The sequence below is a fragment of the Rattus norvegicus genome, chromosome 4 (genome assembly GCF_021556685.1).
Source record: "Rattus norvegicus strain SHRSP/BbbUtx chromosome 4, alternate assembly SHRSP_T2T, whole genome shotgun sequence".
NCBI lineage: Eukaryota > Metazoa > Chordata > Mammalia > Rodentia > Muridae > Rattus > Rattus norvegicus.
Window position 1 is genome coordinate 136941825 of NC_141537.1, and position 14817 is coordinate 136956641.

The 14817-nt window shown below is 39.2% G+C and overlaps 1 long non-coding RNA gene across 1 annotated transcript in view; it reads left to right on the forward strand.

Moving 5' to 3' along the window:
- Positions 1-285: 285 nt before the first annotated feature.
- Positions 286-14817, forward strand: part of LOC148006327 (uncharacterized) — a 29275-nt gene continuing 14743 nt past the window's right edge. The window contains exons 1-2 of the long non-coding RNA XR_015686103.1: positions 286-368; positions 12029-12114. This is a non-coding gene — a long non-coding RNA (uncharacterized LOC148006327). The remainder of the gene's footprint in view (positions 369-12028; positions 12115-14817) is intronic.

Below are 14817 nucleotides of genomic sequence, written 5' to 3' on the forward strand. Positions count from 1 at the left end.
TATGTCATTTGTGTATGAATATAATCATATTTCCAGAAAGTGTTTCTGCTTCTTAAATCCAAAAAAAATTCTTGTTGGGACTGAGGTTAGTGTGGTTGTAAGGTACAATATTTTTATATTGCCTTTGTCTCTTGGTTTACTTTAAAGTGAGCAATTCAATATATTACAGATGGGCTGAGATGCTGTACAAAATGAGGCCATTTATTTTCTCCAGAATGTACAGGGTTTATATTGTGACATCATTATGGCAATAAAAGAGATAAAATATTCCAGGTACTATGTTCTAAGTGCTATCTGGATATTGTCATAAGGCAAAAATGAGGATGAAGTAGGAGAAAGAAATGGAAGAGAGACATCAGTATGAGACTGTGAGTGGATAACTGCAGTTGCTAATGGGTGTTGTCCCAGTTCTATAATAATGATAGCATGAAGATGAAAATAATATAAGATAGCCAGGGTTGATCAATGCTGCTATTTCCTTAACATTGTGTGCCTGTTTGTATTTGTGTGTGTGTGTGTGTGTGTGTGTGTTCATTTATTTGGGTATATTTATGTGTATATGCATGTTAATATCAAAGAAGGTCCTCAGATATTATTCCTCCAATACTACCATTTATCCATCCATTTATCTATCTATCTATCTATCTATCTATCTATCTATCTATCTATCTATCATCTATCAATCTATCTATCTATCTATCCACCTACATTCCTATAATCTCTCTCTCTCTCTCTCTCTCTCTCTCTCTCTCTCTGTGTGTGTGTGTGTGTGTGTGTGTGTGTGTGTGTGTCTCCCTCCCTTCCTCTCTTTCTCTCTCTATTTATTGAAGGGTACAACCTCACTAACTCACCTGCATGGCCAACAGTTTCTGTAGATCTGCCTGTATCTGCTGTATCTGAATTCTCAACACAAAAACTATAAATTATAGTACATACTTCCCGCCAGGCTTTTTCAGAGCTCTGAGCACTGAAATCAGGTATTCTGCTTACAAGCAAGCCCTTTACCAAGTTAGTTATCATCCCAGCTCCTCTTTTTCCCTCTTTAATATTGTAAAGAATAAACAAATAACTGTGTCTTTCTAATAACAGTTAGTGACTGAGAGCAAGCACTCTCAGCAAAGATACAGTAGAAAACATTGACACATTCCCAAGGAGTGTTTAGGTTTTAGCCCTGTGGGTTTTACAGTGAATGGCACATTTGATGCATAGGGGTGAGTGAGATGGTCTCTGCAGCACTAATGATGACTTAGAATTGTACATGGCAACCAATTTGCTAAACTATATACTTTTGTTCTTTGGAATAGCTTATATTTGCCACATTTGGGGAAAAATGTGCTTCATATGGTACTGATTAATGTATGTGTGCCTTGAGAAATTATAAAACATTATTAAATATTGACAGTGCAACTATATTACTTTTCTTGGTGTTTATTAATTCTAAGGGATGAATGTAACAAGTATATGGACCCACAGAAAGAGAATATTAAATATTTCAATCTGTGTTCTAAATTTTGTACAATTATTTATTAATGCTTCTTCTTATGATAATTTCTTAATGTTACAGATTAGCCATAATTTTTTTTTTAAAATAGATATTTTCTCATATAACATTTCCAGATTGCAGTTTGCATGCCCTCTTCCCAGGTCCTCCCAACCTACCATTTTCTTCTGGATTTAGTCCTTTTCTGTTTCTCATTAGAAAAGACGAGGCATCCAAGAGATAACAAACAAATATGAAAAAATAAGATAAAACAAAACCAAAACGATTACACTGAGGCTGAAGAAGGCAACCCCAAGAACATGCACAAGAATCAAAGACCCATTTATTCATACACTCAGGAGTCCCATAAACACACTGAGCTGAAAACTCAAACATATACACAAAGGAACTGGTGCTGACCTATATCAACCATGTGTTTGCTGCTTTCTGGAAGTTCATGTGAGCCTCGATTAATTGATTCAGAGGACTATGTTCTCCTAGTGTGCTCATTCCCTCTGTGTCTTACCTTCTTTCTCCCTTCTTTTTCTGAGGGTTATGATAGTTCCAATGGGGAAGGAAGTATCCCATTTAGAACTGTGTTTAAACTCTCCCTCCCTTCCTCCCTCCCTCCCTCCCTCCCTCCCTCCCTCCCTCCCTTCCTCCCTCCCCCCTACTCTCTCTCTGTCTCTGTCTCTCTCTATCCCTCCCTCCCCTTCCCTCCCTTCCTCCTTCTGCCCCCTCTCTCCATGATGTCTCTCTGTGGGTCTCTATGTTTGTTCCCATCTGCTGCAGGAGGAGACTTCTCTAATGGTGACCGAATAACGTACTGGTTTGTGAGTATAACAGAATGTCATTAGGAGTCGTTTTGTTGATTCTTTTAAACCAGTAGTGTTTCTAGGGTTTCCCTAAAATCTCTGGAAATCCTGATCTCTAGTTCTTGATCACTCAACAAGCAATGGTGTGGGGTCCATCTCATGGAGCCTCTGAAGGTTACTTTGGCCCATCCACAGGTTAGGACATAATCCCATTTTGGGTGCCTTCGGGATTGCCCACACACCTGCCCTCACTCTGCAGGTTGCAGGTGTTGGTGCAGCCCAATGTAGTCAAACCTTTTTATAATTTTAAAAACACTGAAAAAGTACTTAGATCTCACTGAAAAACACTGCATCCAAATTTGATGCTTAATTTAGTGTGATTTATAATTTGGCAGAAAACAGGCTTTTTGGAAAGATTTATTTTAAAAGGAAAATGCATAGATGGGCTAAAAGTAGATCATGCTAAAACTATGTTAATCTAATATTTAAAGAATAAAGACTCTCTACAGGTCTTCCTGGTTGCTGCCACTGCAGAGAGCCCGTGGGCAGCACCCCACGAGCGAACATGAGCCTCGGGACCACAGGTAAGACCAACTTTTCTGCTGCAAGAAAGCTGCCTGGTGAGCTTGGAACACACGGAAGCAGAATTCCTCTAGGACCAGGCACGTTCTGTGTTTACCGGAAGTCCCACACCCACGGATCCCAGCCCGCAGCAGCTCTCTGCTCCCAGACACCTTGAGAGAGAGACCCAACCGCCTGGTCAGGTGAGCACTCCTGAGGCTGCAGAGCGGAAGAGACCACCAACACTGCTCACCCCTGCCCACATCCCTGGCCCAAGAGGAAACTGTATAAGGCCTCTGGGCTCCCGTGGGGGAGGGCCCAGGAGCGGCAGGACCCCTGCCTGAGACACGGCCGGAACCTGAAGGAAACAGACCGGATAAACAGTTCTCTGCACCCAAATCCCGTGGGAGGGAGAGCTAAACCTTCAGAGAGGCAGACAAGCCTGGGAAACCAGAAGAGACTGCTCTCTGCACACACATCTCGGACGCCAGAGGAAAAAGCCAAAGACCATCTGGAACCCTGGTGCACTGAAGCTCCCGGAAGGGGCGGCACAGGTCTTCCTGGTTGCTGCCGCTGCAGAGAGCCCGTGGGCAGCACCCCACGAGCGAACTTGAGCCTCGGGACCACAGGTAAGACCAAATTTTCTGCTGCAAGAAAGCTGCCTGGTGAACTCAAGACACAGGCCCACAGGAACAGCTGAAGACCTGTAGAGAGGAAAAACTACACGCCCGAAAGCAGAACACTCTGTCCCCATAACTGACTGAAAGAGAGGAAAACAGGTCTACAGCACTCCTGACACACAGGCTTATAGGACAGTCTAGCCACTGTCAGAAATAGCAGAACAAAGTAACACTAGAGATAATCTGATGGCGAGAGGCAAGCGCAGGAACACAAGCAACAGAAACCAAGACTACATGGCACCATCTGAGTACAATTCTCCCATCAAAACAAACATGGAATATCCAAACACACCAGAAAAGCAAGATATAGTTTCAAAATCATTTTTGATCATGATGCTGGAGGACTTCAAGAAAGACGTGAAGAACTCCCTTAGAGAAGAAGTAGAAGCCTACAGAGAGGAATCGCAAAAATGCCTGAAAGAATTCCAGGAAAACATAAATAAACAAGTAGAAGCCCATAGAGAGGAGACACAAAAATCGCTGAAAGAATTCCAGGAAAACACAATCAAACAGTTGAAGGAATTAAAAATGGAAATAGAAGCAATCAAGAAAGAACACATGGAAACAACCCTGGATATAGAAAACCAAAAGAAGTGACAAGGAGCTGTAGATACAAGCTTCACCAACAGAATAAAAGAGATGGAAGAGAGAATCTCAGGAGCAGAAGATTCCATAGAAATCATTGACTCAACTGTCAAAGATAATGTAAAGCGGAAAAAGCTACTGGTCCAAAACATACAGGAAATCCAGGACTCAATGAGAAGATCAAACCTAAGGATAATAGGTATAGAAGAGAGTGAAGACTCCCAGCTCAAAGGACCAGTAAATATCTTCAACAAAATCATAGAAGACAACTTCCCTAACCTAAAAAAAGAGATACCCATAGACATACAAGAAGCCTACAGAACTCCAAATAGATTGGACCAGAAAAGAAACACCTCCCGTCACATAATTGTCAAAACACCAAACGCACAAAATAAAGAAAGAATATTAAAAGCAGTAAGGGAAAAAGGTCAAGTAACATATAAAGGCAGACCTATCAGAATCACACCAGACTTCTCGCCAGAAACTATGAAGGCCAGAAGATCCTGGACTAATGTCATACAGACCCTAAGAGAGCACAAATGCCAGCCCAGGTTACTGTATCCAGCAAAACTCTCAATTAACATTGATCGAGAAACCAAGATATTCCAAGACAAAACCAAATTCACACAATATCTTTCTACAAATCCAGCACTACAAAGGATAATAAATGGTAAAGCCCAACATAAGGAGGCAAGCTATACCCTAGAAGAAGCAAGAAACTAATCGTCTTGGCAACAAAACAAAGAGAATGAAAGCACACAAACATAACCTCACATCCAAATATGAATATAACGGGAAGCAATAATCACTATTCCTTAATATCTCTCAATATCAATGGCCTCAACTCCCCAATAAAAAGACATAGGTTAACAAACTGGATACGCAATGAGGACCCTGCATTCTGCTGACTACAGGAAACACACCTCAGAGACAAAGACAGACACTACCTCGGAGTGAAAGGCTGGAAAACAACTTTCCAAGCAAATGGTCAGAAGAAGCAAGCTGGAGTAGCCATTCTAATATCAAATAAAATCAATTTCCAACTAAAAGTCATCAAAAAAGATAAGGAAGGACACTTCATATTCATCAAAGGAAAAATCCACCAAGATGAACTCTCAATCCTAAATATCTATGCCCCAAATACAAGGGCAATACATACGTAAAAGAAACCTTACTAAAGCTCAAAACACACATTGCACCTCACACAATAATAGTGGGAGATTTCAACACCCCACTCTCATCAATGGACAGATCATGGAAACAGAAATTAAACAGAGACATAGACAGACTAAGAGAAGTCATGAGCCAAATGGACTTAACGGATATTTATAGAACATTCTATCCTAAAGCAAAAGGATATACCTTCTTCTCAGCTCCTCATGGTACTTTTTCCAAAATTGACCATATAATTGGTCAAAAAACGGGCCTCAACAGGTACAGAAAGATAGAAATAAGCCCATGCGTGCTATCGGACCACCACGGCCTAAAACTGGTCTTCAATAACAATAAGGGAAGAATGCCCACATATACGTGGAAATTGAGCAATGCTCTACTCAATGATAACCTGGTCAAGGAAGAAATAAAGAAAGAAATTAAAAACTTTTTAGAATTTAATGAAAATGAAGGTACAACATACCCAAACTTATGGGACACAATGAAAGCTGTGCTAAGAGGAAAACTCATAGCGCTTGAGTGCTTGCAGAAAGAAACAGGAAAGAGCATATGTCAGCAGCTTGACAGCACACCTAAAAGCTCTAGAACAAAAAGAAGCAAATACACCCAGGAGGAGTAGAAGGCAGGAAATAATCAAACTCAGAGCGGAAATCAACCAAGTAGAAACAAAAAGGACCATAGAAAGAATCAACAGAACCAAAAGTTGGTTCTTTGAGAAAATCAACAAGATAGATAAACCCTTAGCCAGACTAACGAGAGGACACAGAGAGTGCGTCCAAATTAACAAAATCAGAAATGAAAAGGGAGACGTAACTACAGATTCAGAGGAAATTCAAAAAATCATCAGATCTTACTATAAAAACCTATATTCAACAAAACTTGAAAATCTTCAGGAAATGGACAATTTCCTAGACAGATACCAGATATCGAAGTTAAATCAGGAACAGATAAACTAGTTAAACAACCCCATAACTCCTAAGGAAATAGAAGCAGTCATTAAAGGTCTCCCAACCAAAAAGAGCCCAGGTCCAGATGGGTTTAGTGCAGAATTCTATCAAACCTTCATAGAAGACCTCATACCAATATTATCCAAACTATTACACAAAATTGAAACAGATGGAGCCCTATCGAATTCCTTCTACGAAGCCACAATTACTCTTATACCTAAACCACAGAAAGACACAACAAAGAAAGAGAACTTCAGACCAATTTCCCTTATGAATATCGACGCAAAAATACTCAATAAAATTCTGGCAAACCGAATTCAAGAGCACATCAAAACAATCATCCACCATGATCAAGTAGGCTTCATCCCAGGCATGCAGGGATGGTTTAATATACGGAAAACCATCAACGTGATCCATCATATAAACAAACTGAAAGAACAGAACCACATGATCATTTCATTAGATGCTGAGAAAGCATTTGACAAAATTCAACACCCCTTCATGATAAAAGTCCTGGAAAGAATAGGAATTCAAGGCCCATACCTAAACATAGTAAAAGCCATATACAGCAAACCAGTTGCTAACGTTAAACTAAATGGAGAGAAACTTGAAGCAATCCCACTAAAATCAGGGATTAGACAAGGCTGCCAACTCTCTGCCTACTTATTCAATATAGTTCTTGAAGTTCTAGCCAGAGCAATCAGACAACAAAAGGAGATCAAGGGGATACAGATCGGAAAAGAAGAGGTCAAAATATCACTATTTGCAGATGACATTATAGTATATTTAAGTGATCCCAAAAGTTCCACCAGAGAACTACTAAAGCTGATAAACAACTTCAGCAAAGTGGCTGGGTATAAAATTAACTCAAATAAATCAGTTGCCTTCCTCTATATAAAAGAGAAACAAGCCGAGAAAGAAATTAGGGAAACGACACCCTTCATAATAGACCCAAATAATATAAAGTACCTCGATGTGACTTTAACCAAGCAAGTAGAGATCTGTACAATAAGAATTTCCAGACACTGAGGAAAGAAATTGAAGAAGACCTCAGAAGATGGAAAGATCTCCCATGCTCATGGCTTGGCAGGATTAATATAGTAAAAATGGCCATTTTACCAAAAGCGATCTACAGATTCAATGCAATCCCCATCAAAATACCAATCCAATTCTTCAAAGAGTTAGACAGAACAATTTGCAAATTCATCTGGAATAACAAAAAACCCAGGATAGCTAAAGCTATCCTCAACAATAAAAGGACTTCAGGGGGAATCACTATCCCTGAACTCAAGCAGTATTACAGAGCAATAGTGATAAAAACTGCATGGTATTGGTACAGAGACAGACAGATAGACCAATGGAATAGAATTGAAGACCCAGAAATGAACCCACACACCTATGGTCACTTGATTTTTGACAAAGGAGTCAAAACCATCCAATGGAAAAAAGATAGCATTTTCAGCAAATGGTGCTGGTTCAACTGGAGGGCAACATGTAGAAGAATGCAGATCAATCCATCCTTATCACCCTGTACAAAGCTTAAGTCCAAGTGGATCAAGGACCTCCACATCAAACCAGACACACTCAAACTAATAGAAGAAAAACTAGGGAAGCATCTGGAACACATGGGCACTGGAAAAAATTTCCTGAACAAAACACCAATGGCTTATGCTCTAAGATCAAGAATCGACAAATGGGATCTCATAAAACTGCAAAGCTTCTGTAAGGCAAAGGACACTGTGGTTAGGACAAAACGGCAACCAACAGATTGGGAAAAGATCTTTACCAATCCTACAAGAGATAGAGGCCTTATATCCAAAATATACAAAGAACTCAAGAAGTTAGACCGCAGGGAAACAAATAACCCTATTAAAAAATGGGGTTCAGAGCTAATCAAAGAATTCACAGCTGAGGAATGCCGAATGGCTGAGAAACACCTAAAGAAATGGTCATCATCTTTAGTCATAAGGGAAATGCAAATCAAAACAACCCTGAGATTTCACCTCACACCAGTGAGAATGGCTAAGATCAAAAACTCAGGTGACAGCAGATGCTGGCGAGGATGTGGAGAAAGAGGAACACTCCTCCATTGTTGGTGGGATTGCAGACTGGTAAAACCATTCTGGAAATAAGTCTGGAGGTTCCTCAGAAAATTGGACATTGAACTGCCTGAGGATCCAGCTATACCTCTCTTGGGCATATACCCAAAAGTTGCCTCAACATATAAAAGAGACACGTGCTCCACTATGTTCATCGCAGCCTTATTTATAATAGCCAGAAACTGGAAAGAACCCAGATGCCCTTCAACAGAGGAATGGATACAGACAATGTGGTACATCTACACAATGGAATATTACTCAGCTATCAAAAACGAGTTTATGAAATTCATAGGCAAATGGTTGGAACTGGAAAATATCATCCTGAGTGAGCTAACCCAATCACAGAAAGACATACATGGTATGCACTCATTGATAAGTGGCTATTAGCCCAAATGCTTGAATTACCCTAGATCCCTAGAACAAACGAAACTCAAGACGGATGATCAAAATGTGAATGCTTCACTCCTTCTTTAAATGAGGAAAAAGAATACCCTTGGCAGGGAAGGGAGAGGCAAAGATTAAAACAGAGACTGAAGGAACACCCATTCAGAGCCTGCCCCACATGTGGCCCATACATATACAGCCACCCAATTAGACAAGATGGATGAAGCAAAGAAGTGCAGACCTACAGGAGCCGGATGTAGATCGCTCCTGAGAGATACAGCCAGAATACAGCAAATACAGAGGTGAATGCCAGCAGCAAACCACTGAACTGAGAATAGGTCCCCCGTTGAAGGAATCAGAGGAAGAACTGGAAGAGCTTGTTGGGGCTCGAGACCCCAAAAGTACAACAATGTCAAGCAACCAGAGCTTCCAGGGACTAAGCCACTACCTAAAGACTATACATGGAGTGACCCTGGACTCTGACCCAATAGGTATCAATGAACATCCTAGTAAGAGCACCAGTGGAAGGGGAAGCCCTGGGTCCTGCTAAGACTGAACCCCCAGTGAACTAGACTATGGGGGGAGGGCGGCAATGGGGGGAGGGTTGGGAGGGGAACACCCATAAGGAAGGGGAGGGGGGAGAGGGATGTTTGCCCGGAAACCGGGAAAGGGAATAACACTCGAAATGTATATAAGAAATACTCAAGTTAATAAAAAAAAAGAATAAAGACTCTCAAGAGGATAATTGAACAGGATATGAAATTAATCAGGATAAAACATAATTACAAAGGATGTTGGACATCGTTGCTTTTGTTTTTAAATTCCTCTAGTTATCTTTGGTTACTTCTATATACACTACATACATTCTAGTAAGTACTCCTTCCACTAAAGGTGATTGTTAAGAGCCAATCCCATTAAGTATATGAAAACCTAAAGGGATTGTTTGATGTTAATTTAGAAATAAGTCCCTAAAATATACTTACTGTCAACCAGGTGAACCAGGTTATAATGCACACATATGTATAGAGAATGTGCTTTCTTATTTATTTTTGGGAAAATATCCCACTGGTTTGTTTCATCCAGAGGCCTCTGCTTGGTTTCATTGGTACTAAATAGACCTTGTAATGACCCTCAGAATTCATGCGTAAGCAAATGCATGTATGTGACTAAAACCAACCTGGTAAGATTCATTCTTCATGGTTAAAAGAAACTGGCAATTTGGTTGAAATGATGAATAAAAATAAAAGTTTAAAGGTGCTCTGTGCCCACACTTTGAAGACAAAAACCAAACCAAAATTAGGGACAGCTTTGGTAACATTATGTAGCTACTTCCTAAAGATAGCAAGAGTTTTTCCAGTCTTCACTTTGTGACATTGAATTCCCTTTTCACTTTTGCCAATGCAAACAAGACATGAGTCTGAGCCTTGCTAAAGCTCACAGTTTGATAAAAGGAAGGAGGTCGAAGCATGCAGCTAAAGAGCAAGAAGATACATTGTATAAAAAGCTTTGGTGTCATATTCATTTCATTTTATATAAAAAATTTTGAGGTTCAGAATTTTTTAAGGAGCAATAAGAAGTGTTGGAAATTTACGTTATTTTATGGTTTCTAGGCTATCCTTTCTGTCCCCTCAAAAAAAAAAAATCAAACAAGCAACAATATGAATGGAAAAGGGATATCCTCAGCCTAAGTCATTGGTGAAATCTAATCTTTTTTGTGGTTCTAGAAATATTAGTCAATTTCAGTCTCTTTCAATTTTCATCAATATCAAAATTCAACAGACTAAAAGAAAGATAGCCTGCTGTCTTTTGGGGTCTTGAGAAATGATGCAGGGTAGGAGAGAACTAATCACTAGAAATTAGAAACTCTGGTGTTTTGAGTTGCATTGTGATTTTCTCTACCAAGTACAATTTAAATCTTACTGGTGTTCTGAAATTGGCCTGCACAATTACCCATGTTCTGATTTCAATGTTAATTTTTAGTCGCTGTTCCATAAAAGTCAAATCATTCATTCATTCAGCATTCTTTCACTTACCAGATGTAAATGAGTATTATATTTTGCAAAACATAGGAAGGCATTTAGTTTATCGATGGTATACAGTTACTACAATGGGGTAACCATGGCAGAAGCAGAACATTAGTTATATAGGAAATCATATGAATTTAGGTTGGTAATGGCTTGATGAAAGACCGTTCAGCACCACCCTCAGCTAGACGTTTCCCATGTTCTTCTCTAGAGTAATAATGGCATAGAAATCACACTTAATTCTTTTTGGTAGATGTACTACACGTATATGGTGAATAAATGTTGGGAACTCAAAACTCAAAATGAAGAAGATATATCCACTGTTGGCCAATATAAAACAGTTTCTTACAGAATACATTTTGTGCCTCTCTCCTCAAAACAGACCCTAATATGATATGATATTTGAGGTTATGAGATTAAAGAGGTGACTTAAAATATAGCAGTTAGGAAAGGAGCACAAGGAAATCAGCTGGTTGTTTCCTTGTTTATTCTTCTTCTATCCATGCTATTCTGATTATGTTTCCCCTCTTTGTCTTCTCCTTACTCCCTGTCACCAAACCCTCCTCTCCTCCAGATCCACTCATCCTCCAATTGCCTTCAGAACAGCAAGCCTCCAATGGATGTCAACCAAGCATGTCATAATAAGTTAGCATTAGACTAGGCGCATATCCTCATATGAAGGCTGGTTGAGCCAACCCAGTAAAAGGAAAAGGGTCTTAAAAGCTAACAAAGGAGTCAGAGACAGGTCCCTGCTTTAGCTAGGTCCTCTATGTTACAGTTGTGTAGCATGGTGTTATTGTGGACTACTAACTGTGGCAGTCTTTTAATAAGATGAGAAAGAGACAAGAATTAATCTGATCACTATGTAAGGGCTCAGGGGTAAATTACAAAGAAGGCTTTCATCAGGAGCCAAGTATGCAGGAACCTTGATACTAGATTCTCAGACCCCTAGAACTATGAAAATGAAGGTTGTTTTACCCCCAAATATTGGCATTTTGTATTAGCAATGTGACAAGGAAAAATGTCATTGCAATGGAGTAAGCTTCTATATCCATGTTTCCTAGAGTCACTAATATAACCATCATTAAAATTGGATGCCTTTGACTTCTACATCCAATGATTCATTATTCTTTGTATTATTCAAATCAAAAGTACCATTACTGTTCACTGGACACTTAAGTATATCTGTTGCATTTGTTAATCAATAAATTGATCCTGTCATAGGAAGGAAGGTATGACTATATTTACAGAAATCTCTACACATCTTTTGTTTCTTACAGAAATCATCTCCTTCATTTCTACCATATTTCATGCTGGTATCCAGAACATAATGTTGATTAGAAAAGGAAATCAAAGACCTCTAATGGTAAGACTGATCCAAATATCCTCTTTGAGACAGTTTCCTTGATTCTTTAGAACCAGAAAATCCCCAACTCTACAGACTCTGTCTAGTGCTCATTTTCAGTATAAGTTTAAAACAAGCAAACAACAACTTATTTCTCCTCTCATTCAGAATAAACACACACATGCACACACACACACACACACACACACACACACACAACACCACACAAATTAGGTAAAGTGCCTATTAGATTGTTTAAGATGTGTGAAAGCCTGGGATTCACTTTGCTTCCACCAGATAATGCTATTCTATTTAGACATAAAATATAGGCCATGAAAAAGCATTGTGTTAAAATACAGACATTAAAACAATTTGGGGGAAATGTGTGTCTATTCTGTATTGCATACACATCTCTTCAATATTGGCTTTGCGTGAGAACCAAGATCAATAAGGAAAAGACAGGTTTCTATGCAAAGGGACCAGGCTAATATGTATTTAACGTATTTAGAATAATAACAGGTTCCTTGGGGCATGGATTCTGTGTACGTTTTGCTTTCTAGATCTGCATGGGGGTGGGCACATCAGTCTTTTCCCTGAAAAGGTAGGTGTATTTTCAGAAATTTCTTTATATTGAGCTGTCATTTACCTCACACAGCTTCCACCTCTGGGTCTCAGTTCAGTTGTCTGGAAGCACTCAAAATACATCGCAGCACTCATGCATGCCGTGTCTGTGCATTTGAAGACAGCTATCATTCTCAGAAGCAACTCAAGTGCCTCCTGGGGTCATCTGCAGAGAATCATTTTCAGAATGTTTAGAAAGATGGCAAACTCTTAGTTCTGTGGTGTATTTTGTTCATGTCAACAACTCAGTGCTTTCCAAATAAATGTTAGCTGAAACTTAATGAAAGAAGAATTTTTCTTAGCATTTCTTTTTGAAGGTGTTCTAAACATCTGAGTAATGTTGGCAGTTAGTATTCCTAAGGGCAAAAGGTGGGCATGAGAGTGTCACTTATGTATCTTACAACACTCAAAAGTAGATCGTATCACCTCCCGAGTTGCAGTTAAGCTATTTGGGCAAGAGACAAATAATTCGCAGTGGTTGTGCAGCAGAGAAAGGATCTGAATTTAGATCTGTGGAATCAAACTCTATAGCTCCAAGCAGTGAAACAGATCTCTTGCCTCGTGTGGACTGTAAAGCCCTCGGTTTTCCTATAGTGGTCTTAGAATCCCACTCACCATTAGCATGTACATTGCAGTGAGCTGATATCAGGTAAAGAAATGGATTAGATGATGACTGGGAGTTTAGAGGCTGCACTGCTTTGTATCTGTAGCAACCAAAGGCTCTAGAAAAGGCCAGTAGCTGATGGAATTAGGCATATGGTCTTTTCCAATGGTTCTAAAACAGGATAGTAGGCACATAACTGGGTTTTCCTCTCACTGATACTGAAACCCAAGAATAAAGAAAAGTCTCTTGGAAAGATTTCTTGGTTCTTTATTTGTCTTTATGTGAAATTAAATATATTTGAGTGTTGTCTCATAAGTTTCAGTAGTTTGAATTTTTTATTATTTTGTTTTATGTATATGGGTGCTTTACCTGCATATATTTCTGTATAACATGTGTGGGTCTGATGACTGCAGAGGGAAGAAGAAGGTATTGTATCACCTAAAACTTTAGTTCTGAGCAGTCATGTGTATGCGAGGAATCAAATTCAGTTTTTCTGGAAGAGCAGTCTCAGTGATCATAGCCACTGACCTACCTTTACAGTCTTGAGTTACCATATTTTTACTTAAGTCAATGTCTGGCAATAAAAATTTCTCGTAGAGCAGAAATTTTTCAATCCAAAAACATAAAGCTATTGCTTCATATCAAAACATGTACTTTTCAATATTTCAACTGCAAAATAAATTAAAAAGTACCATGGCAGATAGTATCACAACAGATCAAAAGAAATGGTGATATATTAGCAAGTATTCACATTCATTTATTGGTTATACAAGTCTGATGGGGCTGTGGGATTTAATTTGTACTCAGAGAGAAATTTAAATGAATTGTTTTCCTGCTGTTGTTATGAAAATAGACTAATATTTTTTAAAAGATAAATCTCTGCCATGGATCAGCCTAAGCTTGGAGAGGCTTTCTGAGGAAGGAATGTTTGGGAGTGTTGAAAACAAAGAGTTGAAGTCAATGGTAGGGTACAAGCTGACAGCCCTGTGTTCCACTCAAGACAGCTGTACAGAGATCTCTAGATAACATCTCTCTCACACACTGAACAAAGCCTAATCTTCTATTTGCATATCAATTCAGCCATTTACTCCAAGTTCCCATTTTATTATCCCATGAATAAGCATTTTATGATCTTAGCCCCTTGATTTTAAGAAGACAGCCTTTGTAAGCACAGATAATATTCTAGCTGGGTACCATTCCACACTAATGCTTGGGCCTAAAATAGCTTTGTCCCAGACTAACCATGAACTCTGGAATCCACTTGCCTTTGTAAGCACAAGCAATAAATTTTGCTGGGTGGTATCTTGCCCTGAAATCATCACTCCCCAATTCTCTTTATCTCCTTCCTTAATATCTTTTTGACAAGATGACAGGTCATTGTGCAACTGCTTCTGTTCTTTTCAGTCCACGAAGTCCATCATATAATTCATACTGCATCCTTACATTTTACATAACTGAGAAATTATACATTTTACCCTCATGTTTTCAGAGTTCTTTCT